The sequence below is a fragment of the Acomys minous genome (genome assembly GCF_964271855.1).
Source record: "Acomys minous genome assembly, chromosome: 14".
NCBI lineage: Eukaryota > Metazoa > Chordata > Mammalia > Rodentia > Muridae > Acomys > Acomys minous.
Genome location: NC_140496.1, coordinates 59,831,765 through 59,856,802, shown reverse-complemented (window position 1 = coordinate 59,856,802; position 25,038 = coordinate 59,831,765). Strand labels below are relative to the sequence as shown.

The 25,038-nt window shown below is 44.2% G+C and overlaps 1 long non-coding RNA gene across 1 annotated transcript; it reads left to right on the top strand.

The window, feature by feature from the left end:
* The first annotated feature begins 228 nt into the window (after positions 1-228).
* LOC311582688 lies at positions 229-1,905 on the top strand. The gene is made up of 3 exons (XR_014774190.1): positions 229-351; positions 851-977; positions 1,829-1,905. It is a non-coding gene; the product is annotated as an uncharacterized lncRNA (long non-coding RNA).
* Positions 1,906-25,038: the final 23,133 nt, after the last annotated feature.

The window sequence follows — 25,038 nt, the reverse complement described above, 5'->3', positions numbered from 1 at the left end:
CCCTCCATATGGCTCTCTCTCTACCTCTTCTCTCTTCTCTCTACCCCTCTCTTCCTCTCTCCTCTCTACTTCTCGCTCCCCCCCAACCCCCCCCCCCCCGGTGTCTCCAGAGACGGTCTCTGTATTACCTCAGTAAATCTCTTAAGTAGATCTGTTGTGTGGTGTGATTCCATCCCTCTGTATAGCTCCGCTGTTCACCTCTAACCTCCGCTGCACACTTTTAACATTAACACAGGTCGTGTTAGCTCACAAGCCAATCTGCTAGCCTGCTAACTGATCTGATCTGCCTCTAGGTTGCTTAGCAACCTCTGACATCATCATCTGCTGCCTGCCACCAGCTGTGAGCCAGAGGTACCACCTCACTCTCTCTTCCCCCTCTCTCTTGCACCCTCTCTCTAAGGGGTGCCCCCTTTCCCTTTTTTTCTCTCTCTCTTCAACTGTCTGTCTCTGTCTCTCTCTACCCTCATGGTCCACTAAGTCCTTTCTCCTTTCCTTTCCCCAAATAAATCTCTCTATATCCCATGGGTTGCATGGCATCTCATTCTTAATGACAACACACACGGGCTCCTGGAACCTGATGTCTGTGTTCCTTTTGTATTACTGTGACCAGACACTGTTCGGAGCAGAGGAAGTCTGGAGTTAGTGAAGTCCTTAGTAAACGTGTATTTGACAAAGGGTTAAAGCCTGTTGAGGCCTCTGAGGCCTCAGACCCATGGGACAAATTACAAAGCCATTACCTTTATAGCCCAGGCTCAAGAGAAATGGGAGCATTTTCTTGGGAGTCTAAATACAAGTGTTTGTAGACGATGGATCAGTGTGTTAAAAACCTAACTGTGGCTTCCTCCTTCAGGATGTTTACAGTGTGAGACGACTCACCTATATACCCCCCTCAACCCCTGTGCTGTATCCAATAAACAACAGAGGTTCCAGCTGTGGCAGCAGCGTTCAGAGAACGCCACCAGATCCCAGCTTCCCATGTGCATATCTGTTCTTTTTGTATTCCCTCATCACCCGTAGCCAGGATTCTGGGACCCAAGTGGCATGGAGTGAGGCCAAAATCCTTCAGGGAGATGTATTTTGTCTCATTGTTTCAGAGGGCTCAGCTTAGTCCAGTGGGTCAAACAAGGCAAAAGCACTCAGAGTACGGTAAGGATCATGTATACGGAAGATGTTGTTCACACCATGGTGTTCAAGCAGAGTGCAAAACAAGAAAAAAGAAAAGAAAAAAAAAAAGAACAGAGTCTAACCTTAAAAGGCCACTCCTAGTGTGACCTACTTCTGTCTCTTGGGCCCCATCTTCCAAAGGTTCTATGGCCTCTCAAAATAGCACCTCTAGCCAGGATGTAGCCTCTATAAACATATGAGTTCATGGGAGTGGATTTCAGATTCAGATCATAAGATCTACTTCACAGGCATGTTGGGTAATTGGATCAGCCATCATGAAATGCTTTCCTCACTGTATGGGAAGACTCCAGCTATGACAGAACTCACCTCTGTGTTTGGTAGGGCTTGTCCCTTTGGGGGAGCCGGGGCACTCTCAGGTGTGGCTCTCCCCTTCTGAAAACAATTTCTAGGTTAGGGAGGAAATGTTTTTTTTTTGTGTGTGTGTGTGTGTGTGACACTTTCTTATATAAATAGGACAATTGAGCCTTGGATAAGCCGGGACATGCCCAAGGTTGCAGTCAAAGCCAAGGAAGAACTTGATTCTGAGATGAGGCAGTTTTGGTCAGGAAACTTTGGAAGCTCGAGAGGGACACGTGCCACTGGAGGCAGCCTGCCATCTTCTCAGGTCCTGGGCTTTTGTATACGCTTTCTCTTGTGTTTGCAGAGCATGTGACACTACCGTGTCAAGCATCAGCCGAATGGTCATCTCATCCCTGAAGGTTCGTGATAAGCAGAGCAGGTAACCACGAGGTGAGTTTTCTCTCAGATGCTGTAGAGAAAGCAAGTTCAAAATGCTTCTACAAGTACATCTCCCCTGTGGAGAGTTTGGCCCGTGGCGAATGTGTTTGGAAACATGCTTTCTGTAAAACTCAACCTCATTAATCTACTTGCAATTCCAGAAAGACAGCTTCCACTGCACACATCAGGGCATGTCCCAAACTCTCCCGTTTTAGTGGCAGATGCAGGCAAGTGGCCCCAGCACAGTTCAGGAACTGAGGACTCGGGTCTCATGTCAGCTTAGTCTCAAGAGGCTGGTACCTTGGGCCACTCACTTTGGCCTGCCCTGACATCTCCATTCCCTCATCCTGTGTCCCCCAGGCCTGGAAGGAGCCAAAGGCTGTCCCCTTCTCACACACCATCGAGAGTCCCTCCCATAGAATTATCTCCAACAAGTTTGAAGAATAAGCTGAGATGTTTCAGTTTTACCTTCATCAAAACAGTTGAGCCTTCTGAGTCTCTTTCTTTGTAGGGAGCCGAGAAAACCTTGAGTGAATGCATAGAGAGCAGATGAAGTCCTGAGTGAGTGTGTTTTACTGACTTGGACACGGTCATGCTAAGAACCCAATGCCTCGGACCCACGGCAGCGGCAAAGCCTTTCCCCAGGGTGAGGCTCAGAAGGATGGCAGTACCTTCCTCTGGTCTATGTGCGAATATTGCCAATGCATACCAAACCCAGCAACTGCAGCTTCAGCCTCCAGGATGATAGCAGCTCATCTATGAACATTATCTACTGAGCTACCTAACTCCTGCCCCCTTGTCCTGCACCCTAACTCCTCCCTCCGTGCTGCAGGTAAGAAAAGCACAAAGGTTCCACCTATCATTACACAGTGGTGTTGCTCCCTCAGAGTGAGCACAACCCACCCAATCCTGGCTTCTTGGTAGCATGTGCCTGTGTGTCTGTCTTTTCTCCTTTTCCTTGTTACCTGAGTCAGGTCAAGGTCAAAGCCACCCAGGATAGGGCCTTTACTTTTCCTAAAGAAGGGCACCTCTTAACAAGTTGAAATGACAGAAGAAAGGGAAAGAAAAATAACCCAGTGCCAAATGACAAGGTGACCCACTGCGGAGTAGTTGGGATAGTCACTGTGTAGTAACTAAGTTCAGGGGAGATTCTGAGTAAAAGGCAAGCAGAGGTGAAAGGAGGCCCGTGACGAACGCACATGAAGTCCCTTACCACTTGTTTACAGTGCGGCTGATGCAGGGAGAGAGAGGTGCGGGCCAGCAGAGAGGTGGACGTGCTACGTCTGCAGTAAAGTCTCAAGTTATGTCCTTGCTAAGGCCAGAGTTGAATGCCACGCTGGCAGGCTATGCCAGCTAGTTCCATATGCCTTGCCTGAGACAGTCCATTCCAACATTATGACCCAAATAAGCAATTTTAGTAGAATAATTAAAATACATTCTCCTTGACACGAATATTGAGCATGTGTGTCCACAGAATTGTCTAAAGAGCAGCAATTCTGTGTCTGGAAATGTGAGCACAAATGGTTGCTGACAGAGCCTTATGGGACATTCCACAGGGTCTGGCCTCTGGCTTTGCCTATATTTTAGTGTGACAAGACGTGCTGTGCTGTGGTACAGTACAGCTCAAACCCCGAGGCTGACAGAAGAGGACACTGTAGAGTTTCACAAGGCAATGGGGGTGTGTGTGAAAAGGCCTCACCCATGGCTTCAGCACAGCGATAGCTTGATGCTGGAGCACACACCAAGGTCAGAGCCAAGGTCACATCAAGTCCTGAGCACCCTTTGAACCCCCACGTGGCTCCTTATGTCTGCCTTTACCCCCTGGCTTGGAGACAGGGAGCCTTTTCAGTGGCCCACTGAACACAGGGAGGAGGGGCAGAAGTGCAATTCAGGGCCCCTCTCAGGGGAGGCTTCGTGCCTACTTGCTACTTCAGCGAGGTCGTCACTCCTGTGTTCCCCTTGGTTCTTTTCCCCAACCATTGCTTGAGCTGCAGGTGACAGTTGGTTTGGCCAGAAACAAGGGCAGTTATCCCTGGATGCTACCTGTCTCCTTATGGCTGCCTGCCCTGGCTTGTAATATTCTCTGCATGTGTCTAATTTACACACTGCAAACCTTTTGGGCAGTTCCTTCTTATTTTCCCCCCCTAGTTTGGTGTTCTTCTCTGAGGTTAAATAGATTATGTCTGATGTTTAATTTTCCTACTCTCATTCCACATTCTTAAATTCCAAGGGAAAACTATCCAAAATGAATACCTGATGATGTTACAAATGCAAACACAGAAGGTTAAGTGTGGCACAGGAGGTGTGGCAGGTGTCAGGGGCCTGGGAGTAGGTGGTGATTTCTAGGGAGAAGAGCAGGAGCCACAAGGACGGGGTGTCAGGTCTTCCTGGGAGTGTCAACGAAGCTCTGCCAGGACCGTGACCTCTGCTCAGAACTGAAAAGACTTTATTTACTATTTGTACCTTGTGTGCTGGACAGTTTACTGTGGTAGAAAAACAGAGTGGCCTCATGGCCAGAGAAAGCTATAACTTTTATATTCTTGAGTGGTTATTATAAGTTTCTTATACTTGACATAGGAAGCTGTGGTTAGATAAAGCAGAGGGCCTTGCAGAAATCACTAATTGTTTCTCTAGTCCATCCTTCCTCCCTCCCTCTCTCCCTCCCCCTCCCTTCCATTTTCCATCCATCTACCCATCCTTTCTTCCACTTGTTTATTCTTACATCATCTACCCACAGTGATTAACTACAGTGAAACAGAGGAAACAGTGTATCAATATGACAACATGGTCTTACAATCTGTCTATTAAAGCGTAAGTTACCAGGGTGTATCCGGAAGACTAGAACCTGCAAGGGGAAAGAAGAGGCAGTGGTTTGGCTTGGGGGAGCAGCGTGGGGACTTTCCCACTCCCAAGAAAATCCCTCCAGAGCACCTGCAGGGTTCTCTACAGGATGGGCGTGTGCCCACTATGGATATTATTTCTCCTTTTAAATATATGGCATTAAATGAAACAATAGCAGAAGGGGCAAGAGAAAGGACGGGGCCATTGAGGAAGGCTTCATAAAGAGTTCCTTGACATGGAGGAGAATGGACAGCAGGAGACAAAGCCGAGACGAAGCCATACAGGTTGGGAGGAAGAGCTACAGGGGCCTGATGGTGGGCAGGAGGAAGGGACAGCGGAAGATGCTCAGGAGTCAAGCTGTGACCATCCACAGGTGGCCTTGGCAACGATGGCAGCAATGGCTTCCAGGGGGTGTTAGAAGAATGAACGAAGGCAGTGGGATCTGTCAGGGTGCTCTTGAGAAGTTGATGAAGGGGGTTGTGGATTTAGCTCAGTGGTAGAGTGCTTGCATAGCAAGCGCAAGGCCCTGGGTTCGGCCCTCAGCTCTGGGAAAAAAAAAAAAAAGAGAAGTTGTGTGTCCTGGGCCTGGAAGCTTCTCCAGGGAGGTAGGACAAGCAGGGAAATAGCCTTCCATGCAGCTGGGATGAACATTCCACGACAGGCTGCCTGCCTGAATGCCAAGGCCCACACTCATAGCTCGAGGGCTGTGGTGGAGGTGGAGACGGTCCAGTGCAGACAGTGACAGTGTGAGATGTGTTCCTGCCCACAGGGTTGAGGATGCTGTTGTGGTACAATGAGGGCATTGAGAGTCAGCAGCACTTGGGATGCAGATCCAACCAGATGCCAAGGCCTACAAAACAAGAGCTAAAGCCTTGCCATGAAGGTGCGGAGAGCTGTGGTCGCAACCCTTGGAAACATCATCAAAAGAAGCTGCTCAGAGCAAAATGCATTCCATGTGTTGGCCCTGCCCATGTGTTTCTTGTCAACTGGGCTGCTCTTCCTGGGTTCAGAGGGTTTCTGTTTGAAATTTTATGAGCCTTGGCTGGGAAGGAGCACTTACCCCTGGGTTTGTGGGAGTTAATGGCCTTTTCTGGCGGCACAACTCTGGGGGCCTCGGGGAGTTCCGAAATGCCAGGAAAGGAGAAACCCGTAGCCCATATTTCAACTGAAAATTATGCTTTATTTATAGGCAGCCAGGGACCAAAGACTCCCCAGAGCCCGTCTTCAGCATCCCTTCAGAATCCGATGGGGGCGTGTCTGGGCTCACAGTATCTTCCCGGGGTCAACACTCATGTCAGCACACGCCTGAAGAAGATGCCCAAGTTAGGAGCCCTTCTCTCTGCCCTGGCAGCCTCCATCTAGAGCAGAAATTGCCTTCATTCTCCAGCCTTCCTGTTTTGCTGGTCTAATAGAATATTCATCCTGAGGTTTTCACACTCTTATATCACTTAGTTTCCCTCAGCCGGTACTCACGGCTGGGATGGACCACTATAGTAGGTGCCATGGGAACACAAAGGAACAAAAGTGGGATGGACAGCGTAGAGCATCTTGTTCCAGGTTGTGCCCTTCCACACACAGTCTGTCAGCTTCTGCCATCGTTGATGTGCCACTACCCTTTCCCACTACTCCTCATCTAAAAATGAGGAGCTTGGGTAAAGTCAAAGGCTGAAGAAGTTCAAAGCAAGGGAAAGTTCTTTACCCGTTAGTCTACTTGAAGGAGACTTGGGAAAATGCTGCTTCTTCAGGGATGACATTTAACTGTGTGTTGTTTGTGGCAGACAGGGCCAGGCTAAGAAGACCGCTGCTACTGCCTTCCTTGACCATTCTGGGACCACTTGCTACTCAGAATCTTTAAGTCAGTACAGCATCTCACAGTCTATCTGGCCACAGATGTTGCTGTTTGCAGCAGTTACCTGGATGGAGAATGGCCTGGCCTCACTCTTGTGCTATGGTGCTTGGGCTTGGCCTCCTTTCCTTTAGGCTGTGGGCTTGCTATTTGTCCTTCCTGGATTGATTCTCATCTTTCCTGGAGGTGTTGGTTGAAACCCAATCTCGGCCTCATCACTTGTTAAACCACCTGAGACCGAGCTCCAGTCCCCTGACTGATCTCAGCTCTGGTTGATGTCCCAAAAGGAGATGCTAGAATTCCACGTTCCTAGCTTGGCTACGAGGACTGCACCAGAAGTCCAGCCAAAAGGAATTTGTAGCAAATGAATTTCATAAACCGGAGCTAAAGCAGGACTCACTGTGGATTTCAACGACGGATCCTAGTTTTATCCTCTGTGTACATACCCAAACAAGCCAAATTCCTTTCTGTGTGATAGCTCTGTGCATGCGTCAGGGGATGGGGGACATCAAGATGGCCCAGTGACCAAGGGCACTTACAGCACAAACCTGTGACCCGAGTTCCATCCCTAGAATCCACGTAAAGGGAGAGGGAGAGAACTGAATCCAGAGAGCCGTCCCCTGACTGCCACGCATGTGCCATGGCACGCATGGCCACATACACTCACCATACCTGCACACAACAGTAATCATAAAGATCCTTGCATATATTATAGCTTAGATCATAGATGCTCCCCATAAGCACGTCTATAGAAGGCTTAGGTCTCAGCTGATGCTGGTATTTTGATGTAGTAAAACCTGTAGGGACGTGGTACCTGCTTGAAAGAATCAGGCCATCGGTGTGTGCCCATGGTGCAATGCGCAAGCCATTGGTATGTGCCCATAGTGCAATATGCAGGCCATTGGTGTGTGCCCATGGTGCAACACTGTCCCTTTTCCTGCAGGACTCTCTTTTGCATCCTGGATGCCAGGAAGCAGCAGCCTTTCCCTATGTGCCCATTCCCCATGGTTTTCCGCCTTACCATAGGCCCAGGAGAAAATAGACCCACCACAGGCTGAAACCTCTATAACCGGGAGCCTAAATAAATCTTTTCTCCTTAGTGGCTTTTCTCAGATAATTTTTACCACAGTGACAGATAGCTAGCACAACATATTTAATTATAATGATGAAGCCCCTGGCATTTTTTGACTACCGGGCTCTCCTCCCTCATTCTCTTTCAGCTAAAACATGTTAATTTCTTAGGCTGCTAAACTGACTGTGCTTTCTAATCCTGCCCAAGCGATCTCCTTTCCTCTCTTTTTAAGTGCCCAGAGTGCTTGATACATATTAGATAAACTCTGATCAGCCCAGGCGTAGAATGCCTTTACCTTAAATCGATGTGTTCCAAGACCTCTTCCATTCGTCAGAGCTGAGGTGAGGGTGGCTAGTCAGGTCCACACTCAAGTATGTTTAAGAAATCCTACAGACTGAAGCTTCTGGAGATTTCATGATATATATCAGAGCACTAGTGGCTCCAAATGGTTCTATTTCCTCTTTTTTTTAAAAATATAATACATTTATTTTTATGTGCATTGGTGTTTTGCCTGCATGAATGTCTGTGTAAGGGTGTCAGATGCCCTGGAACTGGAGTTGCAGACAGTTGTGAGCTGCCATGTGGGTGCTGGGAATTGAACCCTGGTCCTCTGGAAGAGCAGCCAGTGCTCTTAACCACTGAGCCACCTCTCCAGTCCCTGACTTTGTCTTCTTCATGTGGAGTCTCCCCAATTATGTAACTGCAGAGTTATATATAAATCTGTCACTCCCCTCTCTACAGCCACAGAGCTCTGGGTAGCTCTGTTCGACCGTTTCTTATATAATTTGAAACAATTTCCCTCTTTCCTTCACCTATCATTCTACTGTAACAGATGGAAGTCAGTGTGGGCTAAAACTCAGACACTTTTCAAACCTACATCTAATAAGTCATGAGTCCACTTTCCTACTTTTCCTACTTGAGTAGTAGTTGTTAGCTATTTGTAATTTATGTGTCAAGCAAGCCATATAAACCTTATTGAGGTCATTAATACAGATGGAACCTTTTATTTTTATATAAATCATAATTTATGTCAAAATAATTAAGAATGATTTAAGTATAAGTCTGAGGTCTATACACTCTGCACATGGAATTTAATTAATAATTGTCCAGTTCATACTAGGATGCAGTGTATGATTCCCTCTGATTGTCTATAAGGCCATCCTGAAATGCCTATCAAATGTTCCCCTTCCAAGCAGAAACACTGGAAAGTGATATCCTCAACTGACCAGTCTAGAAAAACCCAGTCTAGTCAACAGATGAAGTTCAGTAGGGCACTGCACCTCAAGACCCCATGCAGAAGTTTAGAAACAGAGAGTGTCTTGAGGAGTGGCAGGATTTAAATCAGTGTAGGTGGTCAAAGAGGAGATTGTGAGTTTGAAGTAAGTACTTTTACCAAGTAATTAAAGTTAAAAATTTGTCAGAGTGGGAACTGGAGAGATGGCTCAGTGGTTAAGAGCACTGACTGCTCTTCTAGAGGACCCAGACTGAATTCCCAGCACCACACAGCGATGATATTAATCTATGCGACCCAGTCTTTGATCAGTTATGATCAGCAGCTCACAACTGTCGGTAACTTCAGTTCCAGGGGATCCGACACCCTCAAAACAGACGTACAAGCCGGCAGAACCAGCAATGTATATTAAAAAAAAAAAATACGTGCACCACTATAGTGGGCATGGCTTTTAAAAAGAGAGAGAGAAGGAAATGGATAAACAGTAAAACATATTGGTAAAGCTTTCAGCCTGTGGGCCTGGAAGGGAAACAGTGGGGCACAGAGTCACAGAGGGAGCGGGAGTGCAATGATTCTCATCCCAGCAAGGGGGGTTCTGTCAGAAAGTGCCTTTGTACACATAGGTGGGTGACAATCTTGGTGGTTACATCCTGAGTGTTTAAGGTTGGCCTAGATAGAACCAGCTATGACTTTTGCTGTGTTCCAGACATCCCTGACTATGCAAGTTAGGGCACAGCATTTTCTGTGCTCAGAGAAGAAACACATTTTGTGCTAGCTGGGCCCTAGTCAGTGCAGGAAGTGGGGCCGGATGGCTCTTGGACACTTGTTTTGAGGATTTTCCCACTGTGGGACTTTTCAAGTCTTCAAACACTGTCACTCCAGCTCTGGGTCTGAAGCAACTCTAAGATGTCCATATAGGTCTCTAGAACCTTCACACCGACCCCTCTTATCCTTTCCCCAATGTCTCTGGTATCAGTAGATTAACAATCCAGCTAGAAAAATCGCAACTTACTGATACGTTGATTTATCGTTTCCTACACTCAAGAATGTCCTGCAGCTAGTTTCTCTTGGCTTTTATAGCTAAAAGTCAGCATTCGTTTCCTTCTGATTGTTCCTTGTTTCCGTCTCCCCTGGAGTGTCATACCTCATTTTCAGTCTGTTTCCCAATCGATGCTGTTTTCTGGATGACAGCCTTTCGCAGGGAAGCCTGCACGGGAGCTGCAGAGCTGTGGCAACCATCTGCCATCAGCACCACCTCACCTGCCACACTCATCACCTCCCTCTGCTAAATGTGCCTTGGGTCTTCCAGGCTCATCAGTGCTGAGCTAGGGCTGCCAAGGGTTAACGAGCTCTGCGCCCTCTGTTTCTGATCTACCTCTGGGCCTGGGTGGGGGTGGGGGTGAGTGGGTGGGGGTGGGGGTGAGGGGGGTGGGGGTGGGGCTGGCCCCAGGCTCTATCTAGCCAAAGGGATGCAAGGCCAAGGAGCAGCAGTGAGAGTTGCAGAACCCAAGCTCCTGGCCACAGGGGTGGCTCCTCTGTCCTTTACTCAGACAGGACCTCTAGTATAGATGCTGTCTGCTCAGGAGTATTGAGTTCTGTCTCTCATCCCCTGGTCCTCATGCCTGCCTCCAGGCCCTGCTCCTCAATCAGAGGGAGCACGGTTGAAGAGGATTAGCCTCCAGCCTTTGGCCAGCATTTGTTCTATATAGTTGTGTAGTTCCTTTCCAATGAGCAGATCCTACTCACTTGACAGAGAGCCAAGCTTCTTCCGACGGGAGTCTTAAGGTTTATATAAGAACACAGGAGGTAGCCTGGCAGGTGTTTGATTTTTGTGTGCCTGCTTTGGTGGGAGAGAAGAATCCTGATCCACTCTTGGTAGGGGTGTAAATTAGTGCAGCCAAGGTGGAAGTCAGTGTGGAGTCTTCCCAAAAACTAATGCTAGAACTGCTATCCGACCCAGCTAGCTCTACCATTGCTGGGCGTGTACCCCAAATACTATATATCCCACTGCAGAAATAATCACAGATCCAGATTTATTGTTGCTCTTTTCACAATAGCAAGGAAATGAAATCAGCCTTGAGGTTCATCAATATGTAAATAAATAACAAAGATGTGATACATACACATGCATACAAATACATGCATACATATATACACAAACACACAAGTACACACATGTACATATACATACATACAAGTATACACATACACACATACATACACACAAATACATACATATATTTATATAGATAATTTAAAATTTATTCATGAGAGATAATACCTGGCTTATATTGCTTAGCATAATAATCTCTACTTCAACTACTTTTTTGTGAATGACATGATTTCATATTTTTCCATGGCTGAGAAAAATCCACGGTGTCTATTTGTTGATGGACATATAGGTTGGTCTCATTTCTTAGTTACTGTGAACAATGAATACAGATGTGCAGATGTCTCTGTGATACAACTGCTTAGAGTCCTTAGGGTATATACCCAGGGATGGTAGAGCTGAGTCATATAACCTCTCTCTGTCTCTCTCTGTGTCTTTCTGTCTCTGTCTCTGTCTCTGTCTCTGTCTCTGTCTCTGTCTCTCTCTCTCCTCTCTTCAAGACAGGGTCTCTCTGTGTAGCCTTGGCTGTCCTGGACTTGCTTTGTAGACCAGGTTGGCCTTGAACTCACAGAGATCTGCCTGCTTCTGCCTCTCTGAGTGCTGGGATTAAAGATGAGCGCCACCACACCTGGCTCATAAAGTATTTTGGTATTTAGTTCTTTTAGAAATATCCATACTGATTTTCATCAGGTCCACAAGAGTTTAGATTTCTACCCAGAGTTTCTAATTACTTTGTTTTCCCCTTGTCTTTGCCAGGCTTTGTTGTCATTTGTTTGCTTAATGATAGCCATTTTTTTTCAGGACTTTTGCTGTGTAGGAATTTTGAACTTTGTCAAATAAGTTTTCTGCCCATATTAAGGTAATTATGTGACTAGTGTCCTTAAATCTAGTATGGACAGAATCACATTTATTGATTTGTATATGTGTTAATGTTCATCAGAAAAATTGGTCAGTACTTTTCTTTTTTGCTTGTATCTTTATCTGTCTTGAGTATCAGGGTAGCACTGGCTCCATATGGTGGTTTTGGGGGTGTTCTCTTTCTGTTTTAGTGAGGAATATTGGTATCAGCTCTTCTTTTAAAAGTTGGTAGGATCTGGCAGAGCATCTGTCTTTTCTTGGACTCTTCTTTGTTGGAGGATTTTTTTTATATTATTATTGCTTCATTTTCATTGGTGGTTATGGATTTGTTTGAGCTGCTTATAGTCTCTTACATCTTCTTTATTTAATTTTGTTAGATCACATGCATCTGAGAATTTACTTATTTTTTACAGAGTTTCCAGTTTTTTTTTAAACATAAATTTTCAAAGTTTCCCCCAAACCATTCTCTGGAATCCATTGCACTTTGTAGCCACCTCCCCCTTTCATCTTTAATTGTATTAGTTGGGCCTCCTCTCTTTCTTTTAGTTTGACTCTGTCTTTGTCAATCTTGTCTATTTGTTTCAAAGAACTGACTCTTTGATTGATACTACACTTTGTTCATTTTGTTCCCATTTCACTATTTTCTGACCCAGTCTTTATTGTTTCTCATCATGTACTGCTTTTGGGTTTGGTTTGTTCTTATTTTCCTGAGACTCTTAGTTTCATGCCCAGAGTATGCATTTGCTATCTCAATACCTCAGTGAAACATAAACACTCAGATCCATGACCCTTTCTCTCAGAACTGCATTAGCTGTGCCCCAGATGCTCTGACAAGCTGTACTTCCATTCCAATTTGATTATAGAAATCTAAAAATTATTTCTATGATTTTCAGTGACTGACTAGCCATTTAAAAGTGTATTGTTCACGCTGTGTTTGTGACGCTTCAGTACTCTCTCCCGATGTCAGTCTCTAGTTTTATTCCACAGTTATTTTACAAGATACAAGAAATTATTTCAATTATTTGGTATTTGTTGAGACTTGATTTGTGGTCTGGGATGTAGTCAACTTTAGAGAATGTTCTGTGGCTTCTGAAAAGAAAGCACATGTGTCTCTGTTGGATGGGATATTTTGTAGATATCTATCAATTCTATTTCATCTATAATATAGTTCAACTGAGGTTACTTTGTTGAATTTTAACTTGGATGATCTGTCTAAAGATAAAAGTAGGCTATTGAAATCACCCACTTTCACTATATCAGACCCCATTTGGCCACTTATGCTTATTATTGTTGATTTTATAAAATTATAGGCCCAAGGTTTTACATATGTATATTTATGCATTTAAGTTATTTGATCTTATTGACTAATTTCTTTTTTATTAATACATGGTGACATTTATTTCTTTTCAATTTAGTTTGAATTATGCTGTATCAAACCAAAGAATAGCTATGCCAGCTTGTTTTTTGTTTCCACTTGCTTGTTAGATTTGACATCCATACTTTAGCTCTCAGTTTGTGGGTGCTGTTGCCAGTGAGATGTGTTCCTTAGAGACAAAGAGTGTTTGAATCTACCTTTAAATTCAGTCAGCCGGTCTGCATTTCTTCATTTCTGAGATGAAGCAATTTAAGATTAGTATTGAGAGAGATTTATTAATTACTGTAATTTTCTTGGTTAGTTGAATTATCGTTTTCTTTTTCTTTGTATCTTATTAGTATTAGTGTTTGGCTGGTTTAGTGGGTTGGTCATGGTGGATTTCTTCTCATCTCTTCTTTGTTCAACTATCTCTAATCTAATGAGAGCTCTGATGTTTACCTTTGTAAGTAAGTTGGAGTTTTCTTTTTATAGCTTTTTAAAATTAATTTATTTAGATTACATCTCAATTGTTATTCCATCATTTGTATCCTCCCATTCCTCCCTCCCTCCCACTTTCACCCTATTCCTCTCCCCTAGGTCTATGACCAAGGGGGACCTCCTCCTCCACTATATGGTCATAGGCTATGAAGTCTCATCTTGGTAGCCTGCTTCTTCTTTCTCTGAGTGCCACCAGGCCTCCCCACCATGGGGGAAGTGGTCAAATATGGAGGACCAGAGTTCACATCAGAGTCAGTCCCCACTCTCCACACAACCGTGGGAAATGTCCTGTCCATTGGCTAGATCAGAGTAGGGGTTCAATGATTACTACTTGTATTGTCCTTGGTTGGTGAAGTAGTTTGAGTGGACCCCCCTGGGCCCTGATCCACCTGCCATGATGTTCTTCTTGTAGGTTTCTAGGATCCTTGTATTTCCCCATTCTCCTATATTTCTCTCTCTTAAGAGTCCCAATAGGATGTCCTCACATCTATCCCAATCTCCTGGTAAGTGAAGACTTTTATGGGACATGTCTTTTGGGCTAGTGTCCAATTATAAGTGAGTATATACCATGTGAGTCTTTCTGCTTCTGGGTTAACTCACTCAGTATAATCGTTTCTAGTTCCATCCATTTGTCCACAAATTTCGGGATTTCCTTTTTTTTTTTTTTATTTTTTTTTTATAGCTGAGTAGGTTTCCATAGTGTAAATGTACCACAGTTTCTTTATCCATTCTTCAACTGAGGGACATTTAGGCTGTTTCCATGTTCTGCCTATTATGAATAAGGTTGCTATGAACATAGCTGAGCATATGTTGTTTGGTGGAGCATTTTCTGGGTATATTCCAAGGAGTGGAATAGCTGGGTCTTGAGGAATCACTATTCCCAGTTTTCTGAGAAATGGCCAGATAGATTTCCAAAGTGGTTGTACAAGTTTGCATTCCCACTAGAAATGAAGGAAGTGTTCCCTTTTCTCCACAACTTTGCTAGCATGTGGTGTCACTTGAGTTTTTGGTCTTAGCCATTCTGATGGGTGTAAGATGGAATCTCAGTCGTTGTGATTTGCATTTCTCTGATGACTAAAGATCTTTAGCATTTCTTTAAGTGTTTCTCAGACATTCGATAGTCCTCTTTTGAGAATTCTCTGTTTAGTTCTGAGCCCCATTTCTTAATTGGGTTGTTTGGTTTGGTGGTGTTTAATTTCTTGAGTTCTTTATATATTTTGGATATTAGACCTTTGTCAGATGTAGGATTGGTGAGATATTTTCCCAGTCTGTGGGCTGTCACTTTGTTCTATTGACAGTGTCTCCTGCTTCTTAGCCTCATGGGGTCCCATTTATTAATTGTTGACCTTAAGGCTTGGGCTGTTGGTGTTCTGCTCAGGAACTTGTCTCCTGTGCCAATGTGTTCCAGGCTTTCCCCACTTTTTCTTCTAACTGATTTAGTGTTTCTGGTTTTATGTTGAGATCTTTAATCCACTTGGACTTGAATTTTGTGCATGGTGATAAATGTATAGCTTTTAATATGATGTCTTGGTTCACATTTTTTACTTCTTGAGGATGATATGTTGTGGAGAAATTATTTTCTGATTGTCTTTGAGATTCAAATGTCTCTTTTGCTTATATGTTATATCTTTCTTTAGATTTGAGAACTTTTCTGTTATAATTTAATCGAATAGCTTATGTTTTTAGTATGTATCTAAGATTATTCTAACCCATGGATTATTAGGTTTGATCTCTTTATCATAAACCAGAGATTTTGGACATTGTAGTTATGTTTGTTTATTATTTTTTCTTGATTGATGTTTGAATGCTGCATTTCATTGGCTTTATCTGTCATTTTTGGAATTATTTCTCCTGCTTTATTAAGTCTAGTAGTAATTTATCTACCTTTTTAATGTGATCCATTGAACCTTTTTATTTCCAAAATTTATATATTTTTTCAGAAGCTTAATTTTCTTGTTGACCTTTTCTTCCATGTTGTTGACTTTTCATTAACATTGCCGGTTTTCTCACATGCTTTAAGTACTTATTTTTCCATATTACTGACTTTCTATCCCAGGTCCTTGATTGAATCCATTTGTATCCTCTTGATCAGGTGCTTGATTATTTTTATCAACTATTTTTTTTTCAAATTTCATGTGTCATTTTAATGCCACTATCTTCAGACTCAATAGTTGAGGAGATACATTCTTCTGGAGGAATCTATTTCATGTGTTTCTGTTGTAATCTGTGCTTCTAGGTTCCTGCCCTGTTTGAGTTCCTGTCCTGACTCCTTCAGTGATGGACTACAATAGGGAAGGGTAAGCCAAATAAAGCATTTCCTCTTCAACTTGCTTTTGGTCATGGTGTTTCACCATAGCAATAGTAACTCTCACTAAGACAAAAGAGAAGAGAAAATAGCGATAAACTAGAAAAAAGAAAGGAGAAATTTTAAAGCGGGAAAGATTTCTTAATAATGAAAAAGTTCAAAAATACAATTAAATAAATGTGGGAAAGGGATTAAAATATGAAAACACAAGTATTAAAAATTAAGGCGATGTTAAAATAATACTGAAAGTATGATAGAAAGGGCAAACCAGAAGACACATGGGGGCAAAAAGAAAAATAAAAGAAAAAAAATAAGAAAAATAAAACAGATTGCCCACTAATGAAAAGCACATGAAAGAAAACTAAATGAGTACATGGAGGGAAATAAAATATAAAAACAAAGTATTGAAAACACAATACAGCAGAAATACTGCTGGCAGCACAGTAGAAGAAAAAGTAGGACTCCCCACACAATAGAAAAATTACCAATGGACTTGACCAAGCAGAAGAAACAATGTCCATCCTTTAAAAAAAGGATGAGATGCTGCAGTGTCTTGTTTGAAATGTGTAAACTGCCAGTTCTATGTATAGTGGGGATTCCACCAGACCTGAACCCTCTTGCTTCCCTGCCGTAGATGTTGTTGCTGACTCTGTATTGCACAAGTGTCTGGTGTCTGTCAGAGCTGTCCTCATGCCAGCAGCTCTACATTCTTTGTGTACTGAAGGCATCTGTTGTACACACGCAGCTTTGTAGTCTAGGCACTGGGCAGGTTCTCGTGCCCTCTGGAGATTCCACCTCCCTCCCCCATTGGACATCATGTGCTGGCTCACATTTTAACTGGGCTGTGCTTCCTAAGTGCATTGGGGTTTTAGGAAGCAGCCACAGCCCTGAGATCTTTCAAGACACTCTGGGTATTATTTGCCCTGTTGGAGGGCTGCAGCTGGACACTATGAGTATGCTGAGACTTCAGACTTTTGCAGCCCCACAGCAGGGACCGGCAGAAGGTTAGCTCTCAGGGTTGACCTGCCAATTGCTCTTAGGCTCATCAAACTCCAGGGTTATTATTCTCACTTGATGAACTCCAAGCCCAGGTGCCTGTCTTTCTCTATGCATTGCCCTGCTCACACGGAACCTTCTGCTTCCTGCAAACTTTGGCTTGCGTATTGCTAATATTTCTATTGCTTGATAAAACACATGGCCAAGGCAATTTACAGAAGAAAGAGCTTCTTTGCGCTTATAAAGTTCTAGAGGGTTAAAGCCCATGATGATAGAGTGAAAGCAGGTAGCTGAGCCTGCCATGGCTTCCTGAAGTCCTTTCTTTCTAACTTAATTGCTTTCTAACTCAATCTTGAACTGCAGCCACAAATCAGAGAGAGTGAACTGGAACGGCACATGGCTTTTGAAACCTCCTGGTGACATACTTCTTCCAGAAAAGGCCATGCCTCCTAGACTTACCCAAACAGCTCCACCAACTGGGGGACAATTATTCAAACATCTGAGCCTGTGGGGGACATTCTCATTCAAACCATCATGGTTTACCAGCATCCAGCCCTTTTACTTTCCACCGCTGTTTTCTCTTCCAAGGGTCTGTGGCAGCCAAATGAAGCAATTTGGCCTGTGGATGTACACTAATGTTAGGCTATCAGGGTAGCTATCCCAGTTTTTAATCATAATTTCTCTTGGAAGATGGTACCTAGCCGCTTATTTATGAGTCATATAGGGTGATAAAATAAGATTTGTCTCCACTCCAGGCCTACCTACCTGAGGTATTGCTATCCCAGTCAACAGCACAGCAGACTGGAGGCCTATGGGGGCTATAGGTCTGGCCTGGCTTACCTTTGAATACAGGTGCTGCTTTCCCTTCTCCACTAGGGAGATGCATGGCTGAAACTGTGTTCTCCTTACTTCTTACTGGTGTGCCACCTGTCTTTTTCTCTGTGCTTTCTGGGTATCCATTTACATCTTTATGGGCTTTCAAAACTGTCCTTTCTTTTCTTATGCTGTCTCTTCCTTTATTGGGTCACACAGGGACCACTTTGAGCCTGCCATTGCATCCTGAAGTCCATACTTTCTAACTTAATTATGTAAGACCTTTAACAAGGAGTGACCAGCCTCACTTTAGGTAAGGAAACAGAAAAAAATGTTGACTTTTCTGAAGTCACGTTACCTACTCAGTAGAGGGTGCAAATGACAAGTGTAAAATTGAGGGGTCCTACATGATAGGGTAGCTCTGTCAATCTAAAAATGTTTATCAGTCTTCCTGAGGCGAATCTCTCTTCTCTTTCTGCCATACAAGGGGTCTCTCCCACCCTGAGTTCTGAGCTGCTGGCAGAATATTCTCAGGTGACAAATACTGCATTTGGCTGTTTGTGAGGGTTCTTAGGATCCTGACCTTTTGTATCTCCCCGGACAGATTGGACTGGTAGGGTGGATGAAGGGCCAGGTAACTGGGGAGGAGGCAGCTTAGCACTTTCAACTTCTCACATTGCAACAAGCAAGCATCAAACTGTTTTTCATTGCTAAGTTAAAAATGAACCAGAACAACAGCTTGGGGCCCAACACTGTCCAAAAAGCTGAAGAGTAAAGTAATGACAGTAGGCATAATTAGCTGTGTCTTCTTGGCCCACGGCTAACAAAAGCCAAGCATGAATTCACTTAGCTACCTTCTATCTCAAATGTGCATCTCCAATCTTGGGCCATACATGACAATCTTTAATTGACTGCAAAGTTAAATAAACAATAAGAGAATGTGGTTAATTATGTTGGCTCGGGGAAGTGGAACACAGGTTCAATGCCCAAGGCTCACATTATCCTGGGAAGAACAGACTTTTCATGTCCACCTTAAATAAAAGTCTCCATGGACAATAACTTAAGGCAATTGGCTGGTTCCTTGATCTTTTCCAAGGTCACTCACCTTTCCCTGAACTCTCATTTCAACAAAAATTTGGCTAGCGCATCTTCTAGGTGCTGTCTGAACATCTGACTTAAACGTCTTAGGAAAGGTGTATCTAGCCTTAGGCTACCTGACCCAATATAAAGGTGTCCTCACTCAGGACAATGGTAACAAGTCTCACCAGGCCAAACATCAGATTGTGTTCTCTTTACTGGAGAACACTTGAGGGATTGGTGTTTTGAAGACATGAATACTATCATGTAACTTTTATTTACCTGATTTAGTGTTACCTTGGAAAAGCTATTAAATTTAGCATTGTCCACTTGAATGCTGTCAAGTGTATGTTATGCTAAGGGCAAAGGAATGTGGGTATTTGTCTTAGCTAGCTAAACTGTAAGCTTATACATTGAAAAGGAAGAAAGAAATGAAGAGAAGGGAAATCAGTTTTGAAGACAGAGCTGTTGATGTAATGGAAAGTGTAATAGGACCCCAGACCTTAGCACAGCTGACTCCATGATGGAAGTACCATTCAGGCTGTAAAACTCAGCATGGAGACAGTACCACCTGCCAAAACTAAAACAAAGCCTAATCCATCAAAGTCCATATAGTTCTGGGAGTACCTCAAAATGTATTAACCTTGCCTTTTAGCTTCTGTAGTTCTTCTTCCGGCTAACTGTTCTTGTTAACTGAAGTATGTCAACACAGAACATGGTTTTTGTGCTTAAGAGCTCACCTTGAGGAAGGCTCAGTGCTCCACTGGGATCCCCCATGGGAACACTCGTGTAGTCATCAGTTGGCTAATAGTGATATTCTATTGCCTTAAAACCATGTCTATTCAGTCTTCTCTTGTGAATAGCCTGCAACACAGAGATATCTTGTGGAGTCTACCTCTGGGATCAGTGCTCCATGCTGAGGGGTCTTTGGAGGGGAATTGATGACTCTGGATCTGACACTCCCATAATGCAGAGATGGTGGGTCCTTATTGGCTATTGAGGCTAATAGTTTGTTTTACACGTAAAGAATCTGTGATGCCTAGAAGCAGGATGTAATTTCCAAGCTTACCCAGTTAGGGACAGAAGGGCAACTAGAACCCAACATTCCAGAATTCCAGCTTCATGAGTTCTTTCTTGGGCCCGAGTAAAGCTCTGGGCCACTTAGACAGGGTAAGCTTTAAAGTCATGCACACTCCTGAATTCCATGAGTTATTAACCCGTCCCGGGGCCATGGGCTCTACAGGGCCCACCGTTATCATCTGTGAGTGAAGGAAGCAGTGTAGATGTGAGGATTGCATAACAGTGGGAGGGAATCTCCCATCAGGTGCTCATTGAGCCTCTTCCTTCCATCTCTCCCAACCACTCAAGAAGGGAAGAGAACCCTCACCCTGATCTGTTGACACGAGGGTCCTGGCCTCATTGCCACTTAGGCTTAGTGCTTCATTGGCCTCTGCACAGTTTACTGGTACGCCAAGTCCTGGCTGATAATTGGCGAGCTATAGTTGACATTGATTGTTTGTGCACGGTGGCCACACAGAGAATCCACATTATCTCACGGAATCCTAAAAAAAAAAAAAAAAAAAAGGAGGAAAGAGGCATTGTGCTAACCTCAGGTTAACATCAGAGGAGACCAAGAGAAGAGTCATTAGGTAATTTTTTGCACCATGTCATAGCTAGCCAGTGTCAGCACTTGGATTTGGTTGGCTCAGAGTCCTCCGCTTAACACTGTGATTTGTATGGAGTATTTAATGTTTAAATATCTAAGGAAAGTCTACTGTGAGCCTGACCCCCCTGAGCCAGGCCCTTGTTCCCAGCCTCCATGATCTCAGATCCGGAATATGGCAGCTGGGCGTAGGGTCAGATGCCAGAAGGACCTATTCTCCTGCTTCCAGAGGCTGGGACACACTAGGAGCATATTTTATGAGCACAAAGAGAAGGCTTCCCAGTGGGGCTGGCTGCTTTAAATCCTCCAGCCACTGCATCAAGGTCATAAAGCAGAGGGCTGCAATTTCCTCTCTCTGCACTGGCTCTAGCTGGCAGCATAAGGAACTGATGGACACACCTGCAGATTTGGAGTGCCTGCTCAGCAGGGCTGGCAAGTCTCACTGGCTGTGCAGTAGTTGGGATTGAAATGCCTTTTATTTTTCTTTTCTTTGTGGTCTGGAATCAGAAACTTGGAAAATAATACCTAAAAAAAAAAAAAGTATTAACCCTAGCCACCGTTTTGTAATGTTATTCTGTTTATGGAACATCATGGGTTTTTTGTTTGTTTGTTTGTTTGTTTTGTTTTTTTATTTACACCCAAACCTCTTTCTCTTGATTATTTCTCAAGTCTCCCAAAATACCAACTTGTGCACCCTTTTGACCCTAAGGATTGAAAATTCCAATAAAGTCTAGAAAGTTAACCCGGAAAGTCTTCATTTTCTTTTCCCCTCCAAAGGCAGCTGGGATTGAGAATTAGAAGAATCGAATCTTCTTCTAGAATTCTGAGCAGTGCCTTTCTCATTTACAGGAAGAGGCTAATATTGCATCAGGTATGGTGAAAACCAAATGAGATGGGTACAAACGCAGAAGCCTTTAGGTTTTCAGACTGCAAAACAAAGGGAACTTCCAGCAGATACTGCTTAAATATATATAATATAGCTTCATATTTGGGCAATGAAAATATTCACTCTCTCCTTAAAATGCAGCCTCATTTTTCCAGTGGCCAGTAGCATCCATAATCTCTAACATTCCTTCAGCAATGGGTCACACATAGCTTCAGGACGTGTCCGCTGTTCTCTTAGTGCCTCTTATCCTTTGTTGCTTCACGTAACAGTAATTCCTACTTTTTCTAATTATCCTTGGAAATGCCATCCTGCTAGAAACAAGCTCTTAAGGAGATCTTATATTCTATACAGTGACGCTTGTGGCTTTCCTGGTTTGAGTTCTTTGAAGTGAACCTTGGTATGGACTTTCCCCAACAAAGCCAATGGAGTGCACTTTGGGTACTCCCTCTCAACATCTGCCCAGATGCTTTCATGTTGTGATGAAGGCTGGTGGGTGGTGACTTAATGAGCACAGAACTGACGGCAGAGAAAGAACCATGTAATGTCTATTAGGTAGCTAGTTAATAAATGCAGAGTGTTCCACAGACAACACCTCAAATGAGTAAGAAAGAAAATGAAACAAGCACCTCAACAATAGAGGAGTGTACCACTCTGCTTCGGATGTTGCTACAAAAAAAAAGTGAACAAACAAACCAGCCATACTTTGTGTCATAACTCTCAGCTCGGGAGCCAGGATAGTTGACTGAGGGCTGCTTTCCTGATGATGTCTCATTTTAGGGTTCTACCTCTACTGTCCTCCCCACTGCTGAGTTGACTTTGAACAGCACATGGGCATAGCTACTTTATTTTTGGCTAATCTCAAGGTTTACATGAGCTGGCCAGGAAGCCTACTCTCTGCCTCTGGTTGGCTTATGATATAGAACCATCCCTCTTATCACTGTCCTCTTGACCGCCACACTCTTTAATTCTGGCTTTGCAGTTTTTTGAACACAGCCATGTAATGGTGGGCCTCAAGGAAGAAAGGCTTTCCTCCCTCATCCTTTCTGCCAATTTTTGGTAGGTTTATTTCAGACCTCCGGCTCTGTATGGCTTCTGGCAGTTGAGGAGAAGCCGCGTGAAACTGACCAATGCTGTCTCTATCTTCCTTCATCACTTATGGCTGCTTCTGGGCATGCTCAAACCCTCCCTCCTCACTTGTCGTAGGAGCGAGTGTTCCCCATTCGACAATTTCAAATCTGCTCTTTATCTCATACATAATGTTTCCTTCATACATTCCGTTACTGTGGATAGTTTCCATTTCATTGTGCGCCCTGTACAGAATCAGCTCTGAGAAAGTCCGAAGGAGGCTGGCTTTGTCCTTAACGCTCTTCAGCGGCCCCTTCCGGTGCTGCTTCTTCCCCAGTGAACTGGGAACTCACACCTGCTTAGCTCGGGAGGAAAGTCTTCCCTGTGAATGAATCTCTTCTCAGTTCACATCCCAGACAGAAAGAGGTCACTGCTGACAACGGCTCAACATAAAACCAGGTCCTTCTCAGGAGAAAAAGACAAAGGAATGGACTAACCTACCATTACGTGCCAACTCATTAGAAAAGCAGATGACTCCACTACTTCCAGCCAAGGTGGGAAGCATCTTAGCAAGACAAAAAAAAAAAAAAAAAAAGAAGAAGAAGAAGAAGAAGAAGAAGAAGAAGAAGAAGAAGAAGAAGATAGTCTGGGAAAGAAAGTGAGGCTCAAAATGTGTTCCAACAACTGCATAAAAAAAATCAGCGTCATTTGAGGAGAAAGAGGTAGGTGAGGAGTGGTGCCTTTGGAACCATCTGTCCCTGAAGGCAACGTGGCCCGTCTAAGGGGCACGCCGGAGAATGGAGTTGGAACGTCAGAAGTCGAAAACTGAGTATGTTCTGCTTTCACTTTGCAGATTCCTATGTTAGAAATCGGGGAAAGCGAGCTGCCACTCTAATGTTAAGTATTTGTAACTGTAATATATTGCTTTGAAAGAGCATTGCAAGCGCTGAGGATAACCTGTCGGAAATGTACAGCTTTGCCCGAGTAAAAGCCCAGCGAAAGCTTTGGACGTTTACAGAAGTAGAACCTTACGGAAGGAAACGTCCCTAGGACTCCGGCTTCAGCACCCCACTCCCGTCCCTGCACCCAGCTCTATTTTGAAGTCATGAGAATCCTTGTGATCTGGAGACTTAAGGCATATCAGTATGAAAGAAAGGATTTGGCAGATGAAGAAACGGCAGAAACTTTGCGAGAAGGTTTGGAGGCACAGGAGCCATGGATGGGAACACCTTCACTTGTATTTGCTAAAGGAAGTCCCACAAAAATAATATGGGAACCCAGGACAACCAAGCATATTTAAGCCTGGGAGAGTCTAAGTCTGTTGTGACTGATTACACGTGAAGCTGATAAAGAAGAAAGCTTGAGCTGTGAGAGAAAGAGCGCGCTGGCCCTTGGGGCTGTTAAATTCAGCTTTCCAAGAGTAGTGACTTGGACGTGGGAGGAGGTGACCTACCCGAGGTCAGTAGAGACCCGTACGAAGAGAGAATTTCTCAATTGCAGCAGATGTGTTGACTGCAAGAACAGAACAAGTGTTTTGCAAACTATGATCAGAGCAAAGGAAAAAAAAATCAAAGGAGTCACGCTCCCTTTCCTCCGCATAGCTGGTGAAATGCTAAAGGGAAAGAGAAAGAAACCAGAACTCCTTAGTTTCTCTCTGCACTCCTTGCTCTATGCAGAAGAACATTCTCTGTGTAGTTCATGCAGAAAGGATGCAGAACAGTCACTAATGGGGAGGGGCTGGGGGCGGAGCCGGCTGAGGTGCTAATAAGAGCTGTCTTTCAGTTTCCATTTCCCAGGGGACACAGCTGTCACTGTGATGAAGGACTTCAGTGGACCGCCGCTGGCAGTGAACGGATGCTTTCAAGATGGCAGGAAAGGTATATTCTGAAATATGGACACTAGACCAGACCGTGAGCTCGAGTTTGTGACCGCTCAACGTGTGGTGCGGAGGAGGTACCTAGAGGCGCGTCTCCCTCTCCTGAAGCGCTTCCTTCCTGATGGCAAAGCACCTAACCCTAACTCTAACCCTCTCCTAGAGTTCTCCTGCTTGCTCATGGCCTGCAGCCTTGCACGCAAGCTTTCTTAACGTGTCCCTTTATCTTTCTAGAAAGGTCACATTAAGAGACTTCACCTAGCATTTAGTATCTGCCAGCCCTGCACTATGTCACTATGAAGGTGGCTGAAATCTGAGTCTTGGTTTTAACGACTCCCTGCTGTAAGAGACTTGTACGGCTCTACGAGACTCAGTATTAAAAAACCGGGCCGTTTGACTGAATCCTTGTTGAAGCGTCACTGTTGTGTGGATGATGTAGAATGTTCCCGCTTCCCACAGGCAGAAAGAACCCCTAAATCAAGTTTGTATTCTCCCCAGATTTCTACACAGGACAGTGGAAGCCAGAGTCCTGCAGTGTGAGCCCCAGGGACCTCAGACGTCGGCAGAATGTCTCTAGAATTCGGAGCGTGGCCCTGCTCTTGAGCCTTTCTCTCCAGCATCCGAGAGCCAGCCTTTCTCACTCCAGCT